This window comes from Trichechus manatus, unplaced genomic scaffold (genome assembly GCF_000243295.1).
Source record: "Trichechus manatus latirostris isolate Lorelei unplaced genomic scaffold, TriManLat1.0 scaffold00272, whole genome shotgun sequence".
NCBI lineage: Eukaryota > Metazoa > Chordata > Mammalia > Sirenia > Trichechidae > Trichechus > Trichechus manatus.
In genome coordinates this window covers 1,031,130-1,052,739 of record NW_004444208.1, presented here as the reverse complement: position 1 = coordinate 1,052,739, position 21,610 = coordinate 1,031,130, and the positions used below count along the sequence as shown (strand labels likewise).

Below are 21,610 nucleotides of genomic sequence, written 5' to 3'. Positions count from 1 at the left end.
TCCCCTGAAGAACAGCTGGTGGGTTTGAACTGCCCATCTTTAGGTTAGCAGCCAAGCACTTAACCACTGCATAACTAGGGCTGCTTTTTGAAGAGTATAAGCAAGTTATTTTGTAAACGTTCCATCAATTTGGGTTTGTTTGATTAAATTTACGTGCATCTGGAAGGAGTGCCAGAGCAGAGGCGTGGTGTCCTTCTCAGCGCGTCCTATCAGGAGGTGCAAGATGTCGGTTTGGTGGTGTAACATTGGCCACTTGGTTCAGGCAGAGCCTGTCAGGCTTCTCCACTGTAAACTCGCTATTTTCCCCTTGTAAGGAGTACGTATGTTGCAGGGAGGTATTTGAGACTATGTAAATATACTGTTCCTGATAATACTTTTACCCACTAGTTTTAGCATTCATTGATGATTCTTGCCTGAAACAATTGTCATCATTCTGGTTGGCAAATGGTGATTTTTCTAATTCTGCCTACATTTATTAGTTAGCATTTTACTGTAAGGAAGAGCTTTTGCTTCTCCCCCGTCTATCCGTCTACCTATCTAAAAAGCCCTGGTGGCGCAGTGATTAAACACTCATCTGCTAACTGAAAGGTTGGTGGTTTGAACCCACCAGCTGTGCCACAGGAGAAAGATGTGACAATCCGCTTCCATAAAGATTACAGCATTGGAAACCCTACAGGAAAGTTCTAATCTGACCTATAGGGTTACTATGAGTCAGAATAGACTTGATGGCAGTAGGTTTGGGTTTTAGATCTACCTATCTATCTGCGTACGAAAGCTAGACGATGAATAAGGAAGACTGAAGAAGAATTGACAACTCTGAATTGTTGTGTTGGTGAAGAATACTGAATATACCATGGACTGCCAAAAGAACGAATCAATCTGTCTTGCAAAAAGTACAACCAGAATGCTCCTTAGAAGCAAAGATGGTGAGACTACGTCTCACATACTTTGGACATGTTGTCCGGAGGGATCAGTCCCTGGAGAAGGACATCATGCTTGGTAAAGCGGAGGGTCAGCGAAGAAGAGGAAGACCCTCAGCGAGATGGATTGACCCAGTGGCTGCAACAATGGGCTCAAGCATAGCAACGATTGTGAGGATAGCGCAGGACCAGGCAGTGTTTCGTTCTGTTGTACGTAGGGTTGCTATGAGTCAGAACAAACTCGATGGCACCCGAAACAACAACATCTATCTATCTACCTAGGTACCTACCTTTCTACCTTTCTATCTATCTGTCTACCTACCTACCTATGTCTTAACTCATGAATCTTTATTTTATTCTAAGGGTTATAACTTATTACTATAATGATTTACTTTGATACCCAGATTATCCCAGATTTGACCAGAGGGAGCCTCTTCAAACTGGCTTCTGTGTAATTTGGAAATGTCCTCATTATTCTTTGAACACTTCCTTACTTTCTGGCACAAGTTGTTCCAGGCTCGTCTTGTACTGTCCTGGCCCCAGCCCTGGGATCCACCATTTATCCAAGAAGCCCTGGTGCTTTTCAGTGAATCGTTTTTAGAAACCAAGATCAGGGTGCTAGGTGTGCTCACTGCTGTTCACTCCCCTTGTGTTATTGACGTCTTCTCTCTCCCATCCTCTGTGTACCCATGTGCTCAGGCCTAGAGCTTCTCTTATTCAGCCTTTCCAGAAAGTAAGCCTCTAAGCTTTTCTTTGGGAGCAGGGACTGGAGGGTAGTGGCATGGCTGTGTGGGGACAGGGAGAGGGCTTGGAGGGTCCCCATGTAGCGACTTTTCATCCAGTTCTGCTGTTTGGTCCCAGCTTCCCAGCCCTGCCTTTCGTGGTACTTGCTGCCTCAGCTCTGAGCTCCCTGGAGGTTGGCAGGATCAAATGCACATTTCTCTTCAGTGTTCCTCTCTGTAGACACTTAGGTTGTACTTTTCCCACTCTGCCAAGTTACCTGTTCCTCCTCTGTTCCCTTTCTGTCTTCCCAAAGTCTCTTTTCTTGCTCTCTCTGCTTTTGTAGGTTTTTACCTTCCTTAATGGCAGGGGTGGGAGGATTGAAATAAATGCATGTGGTTAATCCACCGTGTTGAGTCAGAAGTCTGATTTGGTTGATTTAAATAAATCAAGGAAACAGTGAGAACGTGGTAGGTGAGACTGAACTTGGTATGCTTGTCAGGAGCAGCACCTGGAGCAGATGTTTGCACGTGGGAGTCGAGGGAGAAAGTGGCCTGGAGAAAGAGTCCAGTCAGGAGAAATAGCATGTGGCTGAGGCCCTGGACGTGTTGGCAGTGGGGTCAGTGTATAAAGGGGCAGCAGATGTTCCTGAATGCCAATAGGTTTTTTCCTTTCCTGTCGCTCAAAGAACTCTGTGAGGATACACACATACACGCATGCACACATACACACACACACATACCCCTCAGCTTTACCAACCAGGAGAAGGGCAGAATAAACAGAGGAGGAACTCCCCCACCAGCTGTCTGAGGGGCCTTGGAAAGATCTCTGTTTGATTCAGACCTTACAGAGAGCCTTGCTTCCCATGTGAACATGAGCCACCAGGTCAGGTGTGCTCTAGGACCCAAGGAGAAGGCTCCATTGTCCTTCACCCCTCTAGGATTCCAGCCACACCTTGCCTTGCTTTGTAGGTTGCCCCTTTGATGGGAAAGACTCTTCCCCAGCAAACCTCCAGGGTTCTGAGAGCAGGGCTCCCTTCTCGCACCACACCTGGGACAGAGCTGGGCACATGGCTAGAGCTCAGTAAATCACAGAACCAGAGAGGAGTTGCTCAAATGCCGGAGCAAAATGTGTGAGCCGGCTGCGTGCAGAGAAGCAAAGTGGCCTCTTATCGTTGCTGCTGAAGACCTGAGGGCACCAGGTAGGTGCTGGCCTCCCTCCCTCCATAGCTCCCATGCCAACGCTCCTGAGCCTCTCCCCACGGCATTGCTAAGAAATGTGACCCCCCTTCCCATGGTAGGCTTGTTCCAGAAGCCCTCTTAGAGAGGACAAACCTGCATTCTGCCGATTCACATTTCAACGATCCACGCATTCTGCAGTTCCTGAAAATCGTTTGAATACAACTTCTGGTAGCCGTGGTCTTCTCAACTGGAAGCCCCTCCTTGTTTCTGGAAATGTTTACGTAAGCAAGTATACCTTTAAAGGAACACAGGGCAGTTTTTCCAGCGTAATGCCTTGCATCCCAGTGATAATGGGGTAGCACCCCAAAGAAGTTGCGGTGGCTGGTGGAGGGGTTGTTCTGTGGCAGACTCTGTCAGATTCCGCTTGTCTCCAGGAAGGCAAAGCCCTGAAGGGCGAGGACTCTGGGCATATCCTTATTACCTGGAAGCCCTTCATTTCCTGTCTATCACTAGCAAGGATAGACAAGTTGTCCCCTCAGGCTCTGATGTACAGGATCAAGCTGAGGTGTACTTGGGTAAGGGGTGGTGAAGGGGAAAGGATCAGTAAGAGCAGATTCAAAAGTAGGAGATGCTAAGGATGGGTCCATCAACCAACCAGACAGAACATGGGCAGTTAGTCTACCTCACACTGGTGCCCAGAGCAAGGAGCAGCCAGCTTTGGGTGGTGGAGTGAGAAGTGAACTTTCTTCCTGGGTCTTGAAGACTACCTAGTCAACATTCCAAACTACAAGGAAGCACAGTCTAAACAAATCATTCTAAACAAGGAAACTAAGACACCCCCCCCCACACACACACACAAAAATGAAGAAGTGCTGTACCCAAGGGCACAAAGCTAATTCAAAGGTAGATTTTAGGGTCCAGGATCCCTAGGTTGCTACTTTCCCCACACATCCTGCAGTTTATTTATGATGAATTCTAATGATTGGTCTCTTTAGAAGGCTCCCAGGACATGTTTAATAATTTATTCTAAAATTTCACTAGGGATCAGCATCAAGTAGGTGTCTTTGAAAAGGCTTCATCACTAAAGTGTCTGCATTGTAAAACATTCTGTGGGAAGGAAATTAGGAAAGAAAAGGAAAAAAGGGAAGGAAATTACAATCCGAGCTGCCTGTCCTCTGTTAGCCCTCCCTCCCCCAAGTAAACCGGAACAGCAAGGCCACATAAGCTGCGAACTGCAGCCCTGACCCCCAGACCAGGCAACCCTGAGGTATTCTCCTCAGACCAGCAGTGTCGGGGGAGGCTTCGTAAATACCATGGAGGAGAAAGATTTTCTGTCACTGGCCTCCAGGTCTAAATACTGTGCTGTCCGGCAGGCCTGGGAGTTCTTTTTCAGAACTTGATGACACTGAGTTTGGTTTTGGTTACAAGGGACTTTTAGGAAAGTGTTTTAGTACAGGTACCAGTCTGCCAGGAACCCTGGGAAGTAGTGGTTAAGTGCTGAACTGCTAACTGACAGGTTGGCAGTTTGAACCTACCAGCCACTCCCTGGAAGAAATATGTGGCAGCTTGCTTCCATAAAGGTTTACAGCCTTGGAAACCCTATGGGACAATTCTACTCCATCATACAGGGTCGCTATGAGTTGGAATCAACGTGACAGCAGTGGGTTTGGTTTTTTGGTTACCAGTTCGCTACTAGCCAATATGGCAACTTTGTGCAAATTAGAAAGAAGTGCCCCTTCCTCAACACACCTTACTGCCTCTTATTAAGAGGGACAGATTACCCAATAATCTGTGGTGATGCGGTTAAAAAAAAAAAAAAAAAAATCCAGATGAAATTGTGTACTACAGATTAGTAAGTAGGTACCAGTAAGCCCGTGCATACCTTGCTTACTGGTTAATCCTTCCCTGTGCCTCTGTCTTAAATTGTGTTCCGAACTATTCAAATCTAAGACAACTGGGAGTGGGGACTATCTCCTGGAGTTGTTTAAAGCATGTATAAGCAGCAGCCCATTCCTCACTTCAGTAAATTTCATGTACAGAAGCTTGAGTTGAATACCTCGGTCACGGAGTCATCTTACAGAAGCCCAGACATTGAGTTCAGAACATTCCCCGCTGAAGAGAACCCTCTGTGGGAGGGTGATATCTAACAGCCAAGAAGATGAAGTAACCCACTGTGCTTATTTTAGGAAGAAGGAGTCACAAGATCATAGATTGTTATACCTGGAAGGAACTTTGAAGGTCGTCTAGGCCAGTTCCTTTCATTTTGCAGTTGGGGAAATTGAAGCCCAGACAGACCTCTCCACTGACTCTCAGCGTATAGCTTCTTCTCACCAGTACAGAGGAGATGAGGTGAATGTTAGAGGCTCTTGTGAAGTCAGAGGGTCTCCAGGTACAGCAGAGACCCCTGCAGTCCAGGAGGGCTGAGTACAAAGGGAATTTGCAGAGAAGAAAAGGAGCTGCCAGATTCCCCATATTCTCTGTATCTTTGAGAAAGACCCTGGTGGATGACCCTGTTTACCTCTTTCTGGTAAAGTCATCTGCTCAGTATGTATATTCTTTTATGGAAACATAAGTTGTATTTAATAATGCAAATCAGTACTATAGGATTCACTTCAAGGATTTCATTGCAAAGACCCTCAGCAAAGTTGGCTATAAGAAGCAGACAGCCTAACAGCAGAATCTTCATAGGTTTGCCCCACATGCCCCACCTTGGTGATGGCCCAACTGAGGCACAGTGGCTGGTCAGGAGCTGCTCATGCAAGGGACAGTTGTCCCTTTCTCCGCCTCCCGGTGTGCATACACACACACAGAGTAAACCCCCAAAACCTGCCCAATTAGTCTCTCAATGTGCTAAAAATTTTTGGAACAGTTCTTAACCTATGACCTCTAGGTCTTCTCAGTGCCATCTGGGGAACCATCTCTAGATTCAAAGTGTACATCCAGGTCAAAGCAGAAACATTTGCTTGGCAAAAAAAGAGAAGATGTTCCTTTATGTGGCCTTTCCTGGCAACAAGAAAAAGGACATTGTTCCAGCAGGCTGGTGCGTGGTGTGGTCAAGGAAACACAGTGCTCTGCCTTGGTAAGGTCTTCTCAGGACACCCCAAAGGGCGGCATTGGGCGGCTGACTGTGTGGGTCAGACTAGCCTTCAGATTGGGCAGGATGTCCATCCACTGGAGGAGGAAGCCTGATTGGTTAAAGATACAGAGTCAGACAAACCAGGCCTGTGAATGGAGAGCCAGGGAGGAAGCCTGGTTGAAAGACTGGGGAAACTGGACCAGGGTGAACCTCTTTGGGCTGGAAGACGAGATGACCCAAAGGCCTTGGAGCAATTCAAAGAATCAAAAGCTAGTGACCAAGATGGTACCCGGCTACCATTACTAAATGTTTTGGTTAAAGATTGTATAGAAGAATCCTGATCAAAAGGGGGAAAATGCAGAAGAAAATTTCAAATTCCCGTGGAATCCAGACTTTCTGGAGCCACTGAGGCTGGATGAACCTCTGAAACTATTGCCCTGTGATAATCTTTAAACCTTAAACCAAAAATATCCTCTTGAACTCTCCTTTAAACCAAACCATAGTTTAGCTTAATTAGTAAAGAATGTCTGCCTTGAGCATCATCTTCTTTTAAAGAACTATCTATATGGGATCAAATTGACAACAGCAAATTGAAAGGTTACATAGGAAAGTTTTGGGGCAGTGAGTTTATGTTAATGGAGGAGGAACAATTTGGAAAAGGAGGATGAGAATGGTTGCACAACTTGAACGTAATTAATGTCACTGTTGAATTGGTGTACTGTTGTGCGTATTCTCAACAACAATGCAAATGAAATAAAATAAACTATTAAAGAAACAAAAAGTTAGTGACCGTGAAGAACAGTTTTATTCCTTACAGTCCTACTGTTAAGCCTGGCATGAAACTGCAGCACCATCTCTGGCGTAGCAGAGCAGAAAACCTTATTTCGGGGCCTCTAAAGCCCTCTGGTGTGGGATCCCAGCTCTCACTCCTTGCTGCACATTAGGATCATTTGAGGAGCTTTAAAAAAAAAAAAAAAAAAACCCATGCCTGGCGCCTATCCTATACAATTAAACAAAATCTCTGGGCAGTGGCCTCTGGGCATCAAGAATTTTAAAGCTCCCCAGGTAGATCTAATGTGCAGCCAGGGCCGAGAGCCTCTGCCCTAGGTATTAAAGACTTGTCCATCTCTGTGTTCTGTAAGGCATTTGTATCCTAGAAGAGCACGGGGTTAGCCAGGGCTTTTCCAAAATTAAAAACATTGGTTCAGCGACCTCTCTCCAGGTCAGCTTGATATATTAATCACACCCTGCCTTGCATAATATTTGTTTATTTTCTCTACAAGAGTGTAGGATTCGTTGAGAGGAAGGAACATGTATCATTTGCCATTGTATTTCTCACGGATGATGCTGTATGTCCTGTCTCCCACCCTCTGTCCTTCACCAAAACCAATTGATTTTATTCTTAAACATTTCTGTATGCTCCTCCCACCCCCTGGTGCTCTCCCAATTCTGGTTTAGCTCTCATCATCACTTGCTGTTGTGACAACCTGCTAATTAGTTTCCTCTGTGTTTGGTTTAGATAGATAGATGGATGGATGGCTGGATGGATGAATGAATAGGTAGATAGCTGTCATCAAGTTGACTCTGACTCATGGTGACATTATGTACAACAGAACAAAATAATTGCCTGGTCCTGTGTTGTACTCAACGATCACCAACAAGTTTGAGTCCATCGTTGTATCTGCTGTGCCAATCAGTCTCACCAAGGGTCTCCCGTGCCCTCACTAGCCCTCTACTTCACTATACACAATGTCCTCCTGTGACATCCAAAGCAAGCAAATTGGACGGTGTTCTGTTATGATCATAGGGTTTTCACTGGCTGATTTTTGAAAGTAGATTGCCACGCCTTTCTTCCTAGTCTATTTTAGACTGGAAGCCCCACTGAAACTTGTCCACCATAGGTGACCCTGTTGGTATTTGAAATACTGGTGGCATAGCTTCTAGCATCACAGCAACACACAAGCCACCAGAGTATGACTGACAGATGGTGGTGGGTGTTTGATTTACCATTACCTGTTGCTGTTGAGTTGATTCTGACTCATGGCAACTCCATGTGTTACAGAGTAGAACTGCTCCATAAGGTTTTCTTGGCTGTAATCTTTATAGAAGCAGGTTGCTAGGCTTTTCTTCCATGGTGTTGCTGGGTGAGTTTGAATGGCCCCTTAAATCCATCTGCCACACAACCTCATCATGATCTTGAAAGTACACAAATCTAGATACTTTACTAATTTGCTTAAGCCCCTCTCTGCCTCTCCATCACACATAGGACCAAGCTCCGGGATGCAAGGCCTCCCCAGTCCAGCCCCTGCTTGCCTTTCCAGTCTTGGATCCCACATTTTCCCCATCTTGTATTCTCTGTAACCACCACTGGACTCACGGTAGGGCCTAGAATACAGAAGGGCCAGGCCCCCTGTTCACCAGGCTGTTTGTCATGAGCGTGTCCGGCATGAGGATTGGCAATGGTGAGCAGACAGTGAACGGCCAGTGAACAAACTCAGCACTGGAATTCACCACACGTGCAGGGTGCAGAGGGCACCCTCTAGTGGCAGAACACAGGATCCGGCCCTGCCCTGCCCCTTCCATGCTGGGTGACCTTGACCAAGTACCTTGACTACTACTCTGTTGCCTCATATATAGAATGGGGATAATAATATCTACCCCAGGGGTGGATTATCCAATAGACAAGGTAAGCGTGGTGCTTACTTGCTTACCAGTAAGCACAAGTAAGCCCGTGCTTACCTTGCTTACAGGGTCATCGCTTCTGTCAGGGATTGTAAATTTGAAAAGAGGCTTTGATTCTGTAGGAAAGTGCTTTGGGGTTGGGAGAGAGACAGATGCCAGCCATACCTAGAAGTGGAATCTTCGATGTGGTGACAAAATGTGAAATTGTTTGCTTCATGTGGTCTGGTAAGCAAGATAAGTACCGTGCTTACCTTGCCTATTAGATAATCTGCCCGTCTACCCCTCTACCGCCACCATCTCAGAAGGCTATTATGAGAATCCAGCAAAGACCCTAACTGAGAAAGTGCTGTAAAGCACTATTCAACTCTAACGGCTTTTACTGGGGCATCAGGCAATATGTGTTGCCTGTGGAGGCTCACGGGGGCTGTTTGGAGTCATTGGCCCACGTACTACTGCACACGTGCTTGCGAGCAGGGCAGGCATATTGGTGGCGACACTGGCTTCTTTCATCAGTATTTTTATAAAGGGAGTCGAGTGAAGGAAATGTCTTGGAATAGATAATCTTCCTAAACTCCCCCAAAATAACTTCAGTGGAAACAATTGTGGTAACGTCCACTCTGTAGTTATTGTTCCAGTTTGCCTGCAACCTGGGAAAACCTCCCGGCATTTCCAGCTCAGTTGGGAATCAGCTTGACTTCCAGAGGCCGAGAAACAAAGGGATTGTGCTCAAGGGCCGCGCTGAGTGTTCGGGGCCCACTGGTCCCGAAGACAATCCCAGGGCTTGTGTACAGTTTAGCTTTTCCTCTCTCCTGCCCTTTGAGGGACATGTTTGCTAGAGGCCTTTGTATTTCCCAGAGATAGCTTTTTTTTTTTTAATTGTTTTATTTTTGTTGTTGTTGAGAATATACACAGTGAAACAAATACCAGTCTCACAGTTTCTACACGTACAATTCAGTGACAATGATTACATTCTTTGAGTTGTGCAGCCATTCTCACCGTCCTTTTCTGAGTTATTCCTCCCCTACTGACATAAACTTACTGCTCCCTAAGCTTCCTGTCTGCTCTTTTGAGTTGCTGTTGTCAGTTTGATCCCATATAGATAGATCTTAAATGAGTATAATGCTTAAGGCAGACATTCTTTACTAGTTGAGCTAAACTATTGTTAGTTTTAAGAAGACTTCAGGGTCCCATAGATAACCTTTTAAGGGGTTATTACTAAAAGAATATGTTATAAGTATACTTGTTGTTCTTGTTAGATGCCATCGAGTCAATTTTCAACTCACAGTGACTCCATGTGACAGAGTAGAACTGCCCCATTAGGTTTCCTAGGCTGTAATCTTTACTGGAACAGATGGGCAGGTCTTTCTCCTGCGGAGCTGCTGGGTGGATTCAAACCACCAGCCTTTTGGTTAGCAGCCAAGTGCTTAACAATGGTGCTGCCAAGCCTCCATGTAAGTACACTTAAGGTTCAGAATTTCCCTCCAATTGGTTGTACAGCCCAGTATCCCAGATATGACACCTCAGAATCCTCTGTGACTCTCTTACCACCCCCACCAAGTCTAACCAGTTCCCTCCTTTGAAGTGTCTTTCTCCAGCCCTCACTCAGCCGCCAGATCTAGGCACTCCTCCCCCAGGCTGGGTGATAGCCCCCTATCTGGTCAGCCTGCCTCTCTTCTGCTTCTCTTGCCAGTCTGCCCTCAAAGGAATTGTCCCATGCACTTTTGCCCAGTCCCCTCTCCCATCACCTCCTTCCCTAACTCAAGAGGCAACTCCAGCTCTCCACAGTCTGGTGGACACAAAGTCTGAACTCCTGTGTGAGACATCCACGGTCTCCTGGAATCTTCCTTCACTTCCCCATCCATCCTCATCATCCATCGCCCCCTAATCATTGTCCCAAATGTTCCAGGAAAGCCCTATTTTCCTGTCATTTTATCCTTTTCAAGACCTCAGCTTGTTAACTGTGTGACTAAATATGATTAAAGGTCCTGGGTGGGGCAAACAGTTTGTGCTTGACTACTGACCTAAAGCTTGGCAGTTCAAACCCACCCAGCAGTGCTGTGGAAGAAAGGCCTGGTGATCTGCTTCTGTAAAGATTACAGCCAAGAAAACCCTATGGGGCATTTCTGCTCTGTGACACATGGGGTTGCCATGCATCGGAATCAACTCAACGGCAATGGGTAAATATGATTTAATTTTTATCCTTTTGTGAAAAACCCTTTTTCAGACTACGGGTTCTTATTTTTGACTCACTGTAGACAAAGACCAGATTCCTCCTGGCCTCTCTAGCCAGGCTTAGGAGCCCTCCCTGCTACCTCTCTGCCTCTAATCGTCCCCTTCCTCAGAACCTCTTGTTTTCCCCTTCCTCTAAGAAGTGTTCTCTAATTATTCTGCTGGAACATTCTAGAACCTTTTCTTTCTCAGAACATGGTACTCTACAGCAGTGCTTCTCAAACTTTAATGGTCAGTCTAGGCCTGGTCTGGGGTGTCCAAGCTGGCGGCTGAGAGAGGAGCAGCTGCAGCTGCTTGAATATCCACATTTCTTTTTATGTGCCTGTCAAGAGTTTTGATTCATCATGGATATTCTGTCATCAGAAGAAATTCAGCTGAGGGCTCTCAGGTTACCCATGAGTCTCTGGAAGGTACAAGGAGAATCCTGGGTGTAGCCATTGAGTCTCAGGATGCAGGAATCAAGACCATCACCATGCTGGATGAACAAGGGGAACAACTAAACCATATAGAAGAAGGCACGGACCAAATCAATAAATGAGAGAGGCAGAGAAGACTTTAACAGAACTCAACAAGTGCTGTGGCCTTGTGTCTACTCATATAATAGGACAAAGAACTCTGAGTCTGGTGAAGCTTATAAGGCAACATGGGGAGATATCAGAGACAACCCACCTAACAATGCAGTATCTAAGCAGCCAGGCCAGGTGACAAATGGCCAGCCTCAGCAAGCAGCCACAGGACCAGCACCAGTGGATATGTTAAACGTATAACTAATGATACCAGAGAAGATGAGATGGAAGAGAACTTGACTCAGGTGGACAGTATCCTGGGAAATCTAAAAAACATGGCCCTGGACGTGGGCAATGCGATTGAGGCTCAAAATCGACAAATAGACGAGATCACAGAAGAGGCTGACACCAACAGAGATCGTATTGATGTTGCCAGTGCCAGAGCAAAGAAACTCATTGACAGCTAAAGCTACTGCTCTACTTTATCATTTATTTACTAGCCTAACTCCTTCAGAGTCATTACCTTTTCAGAGTTTTGGTCACACACTCTTCTAATTGGGAGATAATGTGAAGGGCCAGAGGAGTAAAAGCCTCCTTGTTTTTTAATTTTCTTTTTCCTTTGAGGCCAAACGGTGCTGCTCAGCCTTCCTTCTGCTGTTTGTTTCCTCAGTTCATACTCTTAGATTGGTTTTCATACATCACATATAGTGTTGCTTTTCATCTTCCTTGCTTACTTTAGCAGGTTTCTTTTGCATTCAAGATTTGCAAAGATAGCCATGAAGAAGGAAGCTGTAGTTTTTGGAGGGAAAGGGGACAGAGATAAGGGGTGGTTACTTCAGTAAAATCCTGCAGGCTCTGAAGTAGAACGTTACATAGCTGCAGTAAAGGTCTAGTTGGGTATAATTTTTAATTCAAGTTGTAGTTACTGCCGATTTAGGCTAAAGCTTGGTTTTGGAGCTTTTATACACGTTTTTGTTGCACATCACAAATTTGCAACCTCTACTCCTAAAAGAGGAAATGAATGAGTTATCTTAAACCGAGCTTAATTTCCGAACTCTTAGTGATTCATATGTGAACATAGATTCTTTGATCCCCTTTCATAGTATACCATTCAGGAACACTTTGTATAAACAAATTGTGTTTTATTTTCATATTGTTAGTAGTATCATGGTCTCATATCAGGCCTATAATTTGTTATTAGTCTTTGAAGAAAAAAATATGTCAATACATATGTGCAACATGAGAATTTCTCTCGAAAGCAGGGCTTAAAATTTTTTGGAAAAGTTTGACAAAGTATCTCACGTGAATTCAGATTTACCTCAGTGCCAAAAATTTTGTTTAGATAGGAAAAAAGGAAACTTATTTTGATCTCAGGTAAAAAAATAAATTGGTCTGAGTTTTACATAGCTTTAGACTTTTTTTTTAAAAAAGCTAAACCTTACTCTGTTTAACTAAAAGTGATTTGGAAAATTATGCCTTTGGTTTAATCATTGATGATTATGCCATTCTCTTAGCATTATGTATTTAACTGTATCCAGAATCACCTTTATTTAGATCCTGAGCAGTGTTATAAGAATCTGATTCTTATTTGTCACTTTTATTTAAGAACTACCATCTGCATACTTCCGAGCTATTAATATGGATTGGTTTGACTTGATCTTTACAATTAAATCTTGTAACTAACCAATGGAATTGTTCTTTCAAATAGGTAACATGTTTTTGTGACTATTATTTTAAGGGCAACAATTTAATCAGCTCTCATTTAGCAAATTGAATAAAGCAAAAGTCTATAGATCAGGAAGCACTTCAACTTGGAAATTGCCTTTAGCACCTGTCTAATTTTTATTGGAAATATTGACAGGATTTTTCTTTCTGTGATTTGTCATGAGGTTCATTTTAATCATTACTAATCTTTTATTTGTTTGGGCTTAAATATACTAGTGACTGAAAGGGTAATGTTTGTGAGTGAGAACTACAGCCCACTTCCTGGAGAAGATTCAGTTAACATAGGAACTTTCAAAGGCTGAACAGGAAAATGTTTAAATTAAGTGAGACTCAATTAGGCTCTCTGTAATAGAAATACTCTATGCTAGAATGAGTAGTTTGGCAGATGATGGTAAATGTGTAAAGAAAGAAGGTGTAAAACAATGGGGATTGTGCTATACTTAAATCCCCTTCCTAAAGCAATAAAAAACATTGTTTTAATACTGTCCTGTGTAAAGGAAATAGTCCTGGGGATACCAATATGCTGCCCCACAGTATAGTGTATTGGTTAGTAGCATGAGCTAAGGCACCAAATGGCCTGGATTTACACTTGAGGTCTGCCACTTGTGGCTAAGTGACTGTAAGCCTATTTCTGTCCCTCAGTTTCTTTGTAAAATGAGGATAAATGATTCTACCTCATACAGTCGGTGCAAAGACTCAACATGGTAATGCATGTAAAGCAATTAGAACAGTGCTTGGCAAAAGTAAGAGCTTAATAAATGATAGCTGCTATTTAAAAAAAAAAAGAAAAAGAATGGACATGCAGATAGCATGTGGGTTGGTTAGATTGTGGATTCTGATTCACTAGGTGTGAGTGAGACCTGAACTTCCGAATTTCCAACTAGCTCTCAGGTGATGCTGAGGCTGCCGGTCCCTGGGCCAGACTTCAAGTCACAGTGGCTTCCAAATTTTGCTGCACATTGGAATTGCCTGGGGATTTTTAAAGATACTGGTGCCAGTCTTCCACCCCCAGACATTCTGCTTTTATCTGAGGTATGACCGGGGCGTGGGTCTTTTTTAAATCTCCCGAGGTGATTCTAAGGTACAGCAAAGTGTGGGAACCACTACCTTATGGTATATAGACAATATGGATAACACTATTATTTGTGTCATCTGTACTGCTCTTGTCTCCCTGCATAGACTACAAGCCCCTCAAAGGTAGGACCTTGTCAACTTTTTTCTTTTTTGGCAGAGTGATTGACAGATTGAGTATTAGGCCCTCAAGTGAAATTCTGATGATTAATCAGTATTAATAGAGCATGCACTGCCAGTAGGGAACCATACTAGATAAGAAATACATCTTGCCAAAGCATCATAAAATCTACATAGTGCCATCCTTGGCCGAAGGTGACAATCAGTGTGGCATAATTTCAAGAGCTCTGGTCATATTTCCTTCCCATCTCTACCCTCAAGGGAAAAGAACTCTATCTTACTGGCTCACTCATTCAAAAACAAACCAAAACTACCACTATTGCCTTTTTCTTTTTGGTCTAAGGCAGTGATTGTCAACTTGGCCACTCTGTAGAATCACCTGGGGACCTTTTAACGTCCCTGAGCCCAGACCACACCCAGACCAATCGCATCCAAGTCTCTACAATGGGACCTAGGCATCAAGATGTTTGAAAGTGCCCCAGGGACTTTCAGTGAGCGGCCAAGGTTTCAAGCCAGGATCTAAGGTTTTTATTCATTTAAATGTAGATATAATCCGTTTATTCTCATCTCAAGGAAACTGAGTTTTTCAGGTTCTTTCCTTAAGGTAGGTTCAAATAGCAGTGAGGGGGAGAGTGTGAGGATTCTGGGAACCTACCAAATGTAAAAAAATCCCACTGTGTGGGGGAAGGGCTCAGGATGGGAAGACAGGCTGCTGCAGTAGGCACTTGGCCTTCCAACAATTCTCTAGAGCAGGAGTTGAACTATGGCCTGTGGGCCAAATCTGGCCCACCACTTGTTTTTTTAAATAAAGTTTTATTGGAACACAGCCACAATTATTCATTTACGTGTTGTCTATAGCTGCTTTTGCTGTGTAATGGCAGAAGTGCATAGTTGTGACAGAGACCATATGGTCTTCAGAGCCTAAAATATTTACTCTCTGGCTCTTTATAGAAAATGTTTGCCGACCCTTGGTCTAGAGGGTTGACTCAGCATCAACACAAATACTGGGAATTTTTAGAACTACTTTTTGGACTCTTTGCAATATTTTTAGTTGCTCTTAAAGCGGAACATCCCTGTTGATGTGCTGAGTCCTGGTTGGGCCAAGGTGTGGCTCCCCTCACTTAGCTCTTAAGAGTGGCATGGCATTGGGTGGCCAGTGCTGTGGGGTGCTGCCTTCTGGCCTCAAGCAGCCTCTTTGGATTACCCCAGTGTGCCGTATAGATGTTAGTGTCTTCTCCCTGGAGTCCCTGGGTGGCACAAACCGTTAAGCTACTAACCAAAAGTTTGGTGGTTCAAATCCACTCAGAGGTGCCTTGGAAGGTAGGCCTAGAGATCTACTTCTGAAAGATCACAGCCATTCAAAACCCTATGGGGAAGTTCCACTCTTAAACACATGGGGTTGCCATGAATCAGAATCATCTTGATGGCAACTGGTCTTCTCTGCGAACTATAAGGTGGGAGGGTTAGGAGGCCCAACAGCAAAGCCAGATAGACTTGAGAAGTAGGACAGACTGGGCTTAGAATGCTTTGTGCGCAAAGCGCTGGAGTCAGATGAGGAGATGCTATAGGAGGCAGAGGCTCCAGAGATGGAGAGAGGAGGAGGGAATGAATAAAAGTCCATGCTTGATCAGAGCGAAAGGAGGCAGGGGACAGGGAGGATGGCCAGGAAGCGCCTGGGGACTGCATGTCAGTGCCCTGAGTCCAGGCTCTCAGATTCCCCTCCACTCTTCCTTGAGCCATCACTGTGCTCCTGAAATTAGATCAAATCACTGTCTACTCCAGAGACATGAAGGGAAATAGATACCAATGAGGTCATCGGAGCTGCGATTGCTCCGATTTCTTAGTGAGCCTGTGGGCCAAAACCAATGGCCGCCCAATATAAGGCAACCAGTGAAGATACTTTTATATGCCAGGGAATTCTTAGTAGCCCACCTCCAAAGAACAGGTCAGCCCAGCTTTCTGGAAATGGAGCAAGTAATTGAATTTCTGAAATGGTAGATTTCAGAGAGAGATACAACCAGTAGCCATAAAGTATCTGGATTCACTTTAAAAAATAATAAATTGGAGACAGTTATTCGTTTTACCGAAGATATTTAGAGCAGGACTTGTAATTGCCTAGTACAGTTAAAAGACAATTTCACGCAGAAATTTTTCTGCATACAAGCAGCTTTTTAGGAACTCATCTATATCTACTGGTTTATCTTTCTTCCTTATTGGAAACCTCTGTAAGACCATGTTCCTTATACTTTTTAATTTTTGGCAACAGACTTGCCAGGGAGGTCAACTATTTTGGTCTGACCATATTAATATTTAATTTGGCAGTATAGAGATTAATGTCTTAATCTGGAGGAAGGGAGAAGGAAGAAGCGAGATGCCCTAGGGTAGCCCAGTTACTACAGCCCTGTGAACTTAGGCTTTGGACATTATCATTGTCCTCAGAGTGAGTCCAAGGAAAACTGTGACTTAGGCCGACCCAAGTCAAGAGACTTTCCAATTGGATTGTGGCAAAGTGAGAAAAATAGTGAATTTACATTTTGCTTGAGGATTAGGTTCGGATGAAAATTATCACTTATAGTCAGAATTACTCTTGAAAACCCTTAAATTGCACATGAAGTTCAGAATTCTTGGATTGGAGTACATGCCCTGCACAATGTTATGTACATATAAATGTAGAGCATATATTCTGTTATGAAGAGTACATGAGCCCAATATACTATTTAATGCTGTTTCTTTCTCTCTAAGTATCTGTAGGAATTTGAGTATATCAGACAAGCAGTTGATTGAGACTGTGGTATAACGGGCATTGCTGAAGGACCTCAGCGCTGGCTCTGCAAAGTCTGGGACACGGCCTTGCTGCTTTGGGGTTCTCCTTTGCCATGGCCCCCTTGCCCACCCCCCATCCCCTCCCCCTGCTCCTGTTCTCTGGCAGGCCACCTGTGGCCCACCAGTGCAGGGGCAGGAAAGTGACTAACCATCCATTCAGAGAGGCCCTTGAGGCATTTTCCTCCTCTGTCTGGGGCCCTGGTGGCACAGCAGTTAAGCGTTTGGCTATTAACCAAAAGGTTGGCAGTTCAAATCCACCAGACGCTGCCTGGAAACCCTATGGGACCGTTCTACTCTGTCCTGTAGGGTTATTATGAGTCAGAATCGACTCGATGGTAACGGGATTGTTTTGTTTTGTTGTAGTGAAGTACACTGGGATCTGAGCCTCCCTGGTAGAGGTTTTACATTTTAGATCATATAAGACAGAAACAGTCTTCTACATTTTCCTGTTGGTTCTTAGTCCCTGTCCTTCAATATTCTTACGTGTTTTTCCTGTTCATTAAGGTATTAACAAATAAATGCCACTTATATTTGACATTGCCCGGTAGATTCTTCCTGATATGGCTACCTGTAGGGGCCGTATTTGCTCTCCATGACTCCATGGATATGAGAAGATCAACCACAACAATACCTAAAGTTGTGTCATGTGAATAATTTAGGATTTTTTGGTTGCAAATGACAGAAACTCAACTCAATATTTTAAAGATTAAAAAAAAAGGGTATTTATTGGCTCTTGAAATCAAAGGAAGGCTTAATTAGTCTCGTTGAAGGATATAGAAAGGGCAAATATTTTCATCTTCATTTTACATGAGACGGAGCAGAGTGCTGGATGAGATATCTGCCCTGTGTTATCCAGGTTCAGCAACAGAGCTGGGATCCAGGTTGCCTACAGGGTGTGTGCAGTTTATTAGGACTCTTTTGGCCGTTACTGTAGAAACTCAGCTTGAAGGAAAACGGGGTCTTTATTGGCTTAATACATCCAAGGAAGGCTGTACATGCCATCGACCTAGCCTCTGTAACCGCAGTTCTTAGCAGGCAAGACCCCTTGGAGACCAGATCAATGCCATGGACTCTCACCCCAGAAGACTGCCCATAGCAAGGAATTCATGTGGCAGGGAGCCCCCCAATTTCAGGGAGTCTTTGTTGTTAGCTCTCAAGTCTGATCCCAACTCATGGAGACCCCATGCACAATGGAAGGAAACACTGCCCAGTCCTGTACTATCCCCATGATCGGTTGCAGATTGGACTGTTGTGATCCATAGAGTTTTCATGGGCTGATTTTCAGACGTAGATTGCCAGGCTTTCTTCATAGTCCATCCTAGTCTGGCAGCTCCACTGAAACCTCTTCAGCATCCTAGCAACATGAAAGCCTCCACTGACAGATAGGTGGTGGCTGTGCATGAGGTGTGTTAGTAGAGAATCAGATTCAGATCTCCCACATGGAAGGTGAGAATTCTACCATTCAGGGATGGATTAGCCAATAAGCAAGGTAAGCACGGGCTTACTTGTGCTTACTTACTAATCTGTAGTAAACAATTTCACATGGGATTGTGGTGAAACCCATGTGAAATTGTTCACTACAGATTAATAAGTAAGCATAAGTAAGCTGGTACTTTGCTTACTGGGTCATCTACCCCTGTCCAAAACCAAACCAAACCCATTTGTCATCGAGTCAATTCCAACTCATAGCCACTCTATAGGACAGAGTAGAACTGCCCCGTAGGGTTTCCAAGGTGGATTTGAACTGCCAACCTTTTGGTTAGCAGGCAAGCTCTTAACCACTGTGCCACCAGGGCTCCATCTGCCCCTGTTAGGGATTGTAAATTTGAAAAGAGGCTTTGATTCTGAAGGAAGGTGCTGTGGGGTTAGGAGAGAGATAAATGCTAGTCATACCTAGAAGCAGAATCTTCGATGTGATGAAAAATGTGAAATTGTTCACTACAGACGATCTGGTAAGCAAGGTAAGCACCAGTGCCCCCACAGGGAGTTTGTAGAAGGCATTGAAACCTGTCCAAAGATCCTAAGACCTCTCCTAAGAAAAAAGTCCAGTTCCAAGTGGACCCAGCACTCAGTAAGGCACCTAAAGCAGAGATTTTCAGAGTGGGCGGGGTTTGGGGTTGTGCTGCAGGGGGCATGTGGGGAGGTGGGTGGGGGCAGGGTGTGGAGTGACAGTGGACCTTTTTCCTGCTCCCACGGAAGCTGTCTACCTTTATCTGTGCTTTTATAATGGGGCTGCAGCTAAGGTGTTGTGTTTAAAATGGTCTCTGCTGGTTAATAAATGAATTAGAAAAAGTTAGAAAACCACTCCCTTAAATGTGGGAGAGCCCACCCCTCCCCCCACCTTTCTTTCTGAAGCAGAGTGCCTTCTTCAAATAGCCGTGCAGCCTAGAGATTCCAGGAATTTGGAAAACATTATTCCTGCTTGGACGTGACCCACATATCCTGCCCGTGTGGAGGGAGACCTTGGTAGGATAACTTTTTAGAACTTCTGGAAAAACATGACTGAAGCAGGAGGAAGGCTCCACTTTTGAGATGAGCTTATTGTCAGAGGAGCTGTGCTTAGTATTTTTATGGCACTTTAAGTGGCCGTGTGCATGTGGTTCCTTTGTATTATTCACTCCTCGGGATGTCTCCCATGTCAGGCTGGAGTGACAGGAGCCTGGTGATTCGGGAACTAGACCAGCGAATCTGCCCACCTCCATGGGGTTCCTGCTCCCTGGGTTTGCCTAGGAGGCATGCAGCTGGTGGCAATGTCTGGTTCTTCTTCTGGTCCAGACTCTTCATGAGGCCCTCACTCCAGGTCAGCTGGAATTTTCGGAAATAGAAAAGCCATTTACTTACTAGGCAGTGGGGGGAGTGATAGAAGCCTGATGGGGTCAATATGCAAGCTCAAGAAGAAGAGAAGGACCATGTTTTCCAAGAGGCCAGGTGGAGAGTTGATGCCCAGGCATGAGGGGGGAGACAGGTATGTCAGCTGGGAGAGAGCAGGGCTGGGGCCACAGGGTTTACCTGGCCAGAGAGCAATGTGGCCGCCTCCCTGCTTGACACCTCCCTCCACCTCCTTAGCCTGAGCTAGGATCCTCACTCTTTCAACTCCTGCATTCTGTGATTGCACTGCCTCCTAATAAAGGCTGAACTGTTCAGTGCTGTTTGTCTACATCTCCTGCAGTCCGGGAGGGTCCTTAACACAACAGGAGGAAAATATTCTTGTGTTTGTATAACGCTTTCACCCACTTCAGAGAGCTGATACGTGTGTGAGAGAGACAGTTAACAAGACCTATGAGATAGTTTAAGAAACGAAAAACCAGCTTTCATGGAGTCGATTCCAGACTCATGGCGACCCCATGTGTGTCAGAGTAGAACCACGCCCCGTAGGGTTTTCAATGGCTAATTTTTAGAAAGTAGATCACTAGGGCTTTCTTCTGAAGTACCTCTGGGTGGACTCGAACATTCAACCTTTTGGTTAGCAGTCGAGTGTGTTAACCGTTTGCACCACCCAGGGACTCCATGAGATAGTGGTTGTTGTTGTTGGTTGCCATCAAGTCATTTCTGACTCATGGTGACCCCAGGTGTGTCAGAGTAGAACTCCTCCATAGGTTTTTCAAGGTTGTGACCTTTCAGAAGCAGATCATCAGGCCTGTCTTCGAGGTGCCTTTAGGTAGGTTCAAATCGTCAGCCTTTCTGCTAGTAGTCGAGTGCTTAACCATTCATGCCACCCAGAGACTTCTGTGAGATAGTTAGGCCTATGTAATTTCTGTCAGACAGAGGTCCAGAGGTTAGAGGTCAGAGGTCATAGGGATACCTTGAGGGTAAAGTGGGTTTGGCTTCTATGAAGCTGCAGACTGTGACATTAAACTCTGTGGTGGCCTCCTAAACCTGATCAAGACTGACTGACGGGAATCAGACACAGCAGCAGCCCGGGGGCCCCCACCCTACCCACCCGTGGAGTGAAGAGCAGTGTGAGTTTGGTGGTGTGGACACCACCCTCCAGTGAGGAGAAGCAAGAGGAGGAGAGGCGAGTGGGAGGCCTATCAATAGGGCCATCACCCGGGACATCTCAGGGCCACAGCAGGCAAGTGTCCTGCAGAGCAAACATGGGGAGGGCATCTGAACCAGGCCCTCCAACACTAGCTCTCCGTCCTCCAGGCCTGAAGTGGTCACTGGGGGAGCCTGTCTCAGGGTGCAGAAGTAGCTGCCCACATGGGGCTCCAGCGTGAGAGGGGCTTGCTCTCGGCCACTCTTTCTTGCTTCTTGGACCCAGGGTGCACGGCTGGCCCCAGGGTCTGAGGTTGGTCAGGACAGAGCTCTCTGATGCCCCCAGATGTCTGTCCCATGGCCTTCACTTCTCTACCCTGACACCGTGGGCCATGTGACAGCACAGTTGGGAGCATGAGCCTTGTAGGTGGCAGACACGTACTGCTGTTAACTAGTTGGGTGGCCTTGGGCAGCTTGACCCTACTAAGCTTCCTTTTTTGTAAAAACTGATTGGTACTACAGTGGAATAACCTGGTGAGCCACTGAACTTACACAAATTCAACTGTCTGTCTTGGCAAAAGA

The 21,610-nt window shown here is 45.2% G+C and overlaps 1 protein-coding gene and 1 pseudogene across 2 annotated transcripts in view; both read left to right on the top strand.

The window, feature by feature from the left end:
- CTIF (cap binding complex dependent translation initiation factor) overlaps window positions 1-21,610 on the top strand; it is a 312,637-nt gene that overhangs the window by 128,817 nt on the left and 162,210 nt on the right. The gene's annotated exons all lie outside the window — the stretch shown is intronic.
- On the top strand, window positions 11,153-11,989 carry LOC101348147 (synaptosomal-associated protein 23 pseudogene; annotated as a pseudogene).